Source organism: Sceloporus undulatus, chromosome 4 (genome assembly GCF_019175285.1).
Source record: "Sceloporus undulatus isolate JIND9_A2432 ecotype Alabama chromosome 4, SceUnd_v1.1, whole genome shotgun sequence".
NCBI classification, from domain to species: domain Eukaryota; kingdom Metazoa; phylum Chordata; class Lepidosauria; order Squamata; family Phrynosomatidae; genus Sceloporus; species Sceloporus undulatus.
The window spans coordinates 139,601,080-139,603,506 of NC_056525.1; positions in this window are offsets into that span (position 1 = coordinate 139,601,080).

Genomic DNA, 2,427 nt, shown 5'->3' on the forward strand with positions numbered 1-2,427 from the left:
AGATATGGAGTAGGTCTAATGAGGAAGTGATAAGAGCAGACTTGAAGTGTATGGGGGATTTTAAACATTTCAATAGAGCAGCAAAAATCATAACAGTGTGGATATAGCCTTTATACAAAGGTGTTTGTAGACTCTTTATAGTAGCAGAATGCTGTCTGGGAAGTAGGATCTTGCCTGCATACCTTCCCATTTGAAGGCATGCCTGTTGCAGCTGACTGGGGCTTGAGCTCAAGGAGTCCTGCTGGATCAGACCAAAGTGTAATTTGGGTTCAAACACTGGACAAATTGTCATGATGACCTATGAGGTGACAGCAATACTATCCATATCTACTGCTAAAAACAATTCATCATAGAAACATACAAAATATTCATATCAAATGTGTAGGAATGAAGTAGCAGAGGTCACTTCATCAGCAAAGTCAGAATTTAGGATGTCAGTGGAGCTAAGAAGATTGTTATTGTTGTGTGCTTTCAAGTCATTTCTTACTCACAGTCGCAGTGGATTGGGGGCAGGCTCACCGGAAGCCGCTTCTCTTTGGTCTGAAAAAGGGGTGTCCTTGGGGTTTCATGCCCCTGGACATCCCCAGCGCTAGAGAGGAGAAAGGGGTGGCCGCCGCGGCCCCTTTCTCCTCTGCATTGCTGGCACAGCCGTTTGGTTGCCACACCAACAATGTGGAGGCCAAAAAGGAGCTCTGTTTTGGAGCTCCTTTCTGTGCCTCTATCAGGTTGCTGTAAGTGGCCTGGGGCAGCATGGAGATGTCATGCATGCGTCGCACCATTTGGACATGGCATGTGCATGACATCATCATTACGCGTGCTGTTTGGATGGTGCCATGTAATGATGGCACCTTGCATATGTACTAGGGTTAGGGCGCGTGCAGTTGGTGCACACTCACTAACCCTAGTATCGGTGGGAGTATGCTGCTTTATGGCAGTCTGTACCGTGCCATAGTGACCCTAAGGTGGCCCTATTGGGGTTTTCATGGCAGAATTTGTTCAGAGGGGGTTAGTCCTTGCTGTCCCCTGAAGCTGAGAGAGTGTGACCAGTGGTTTTCCATGGCCAAGCGGGAATTTGAACCCTGGTCTTCCAGTGTCTTTGTCCAACACTCAGATCACTGCACCATGCATAGCTCCCAGCTATGAAGACAGTGAGGACTTTGTCATGATGACTTGCTGCAATATATCTTGCTATATTTATTTTCTTGCCTGAAAGCATCATAGAGCTAAAATAGATTACTTGAAGGAATGTGAACACAGATATACACACACAATATGAGGCTGCAGATGGACCATACATTTTAAGAGACCTAGGTTGCATCCACACTGCAGAAATAATCCAGTCTGACACAACGCTAACTGCCATAGCTCTATATGATGGAATTCAGGGAATTGTAGTTGTGATACTAGAGCTCTCTATTGAGAAGGCTAAACATGTCACAAAACTACAGTTCTTAGAATTCCATAGCTTTGAGCTGTGGCAATTAATGTCATGTCAAACTGGATTATTTCCACAGTGCAGATACAGCCTTAAAGAATTTGTCTTGGAGGAATTGCTGGGTATACTGTTCTATCATCTGAATTCAAGCAGTTATTCCAACAGTATAAAACATGTCTGTCCAGAAATAGTAGTGGGATGAATGTACACATACAAACAAATGGTGCTTTTCCAATCCATCTTCATGACTGAACCATGATCATCATGGAAAGGGACTCATCAGCTATGGAAAGAGCAATTCCAAGAAATTGATTTTTGTGGGTTTTTCAGACTATATTTTTTCTCTGAAGATGCCAGCCACAGATGCTGGCGAAATGTCAGGAAGAAGCTCTTCTAGAACATGGCCACATAGTCCGAAAAACCCACAAAAAACTATGGATGCCAGCCATGAAAGCCTTCGAATTCCAAGAAACCTTTTGAAATGATTTATTCCTTCACCCATTAAAAAAGAACATATGAAAATAATATCAATGCAAATCTGAGTTAATATTATTCTTTTACATTTTCCCCAAAATGTTGGAATGGAGATTTGCTATGCCCTATAAATATTTCAAAGGTAGTCATGTAAATAGATATTTACAGATTGAAGCTATATGTTGTATGTTATCAGGGCTTACACCTGATATATGCACATCTCCCAGTAATATCTATTCAGAGATTATATTTGGTGTGATATTACTTCTGTCAAAGTTTCCTTGCTTCCGTGAATGCGATGGACAATTAAGCAGCTAGAGATATGAAGGCCTAGGGGAAAAAACAGAAAAATTTGGAGAATTTAGGAGTAGTTTCATTGGTTACCAAAAAATTAAAAAAATTAAAATGGAAATTAAATGTGTCTGAATTATTGTCTGAATAAACTGTACTTTTACATGATTATTTTATATCAAGAAAGTTATACGTAATACATTTATTATGTAGTGACTTTAAAACTG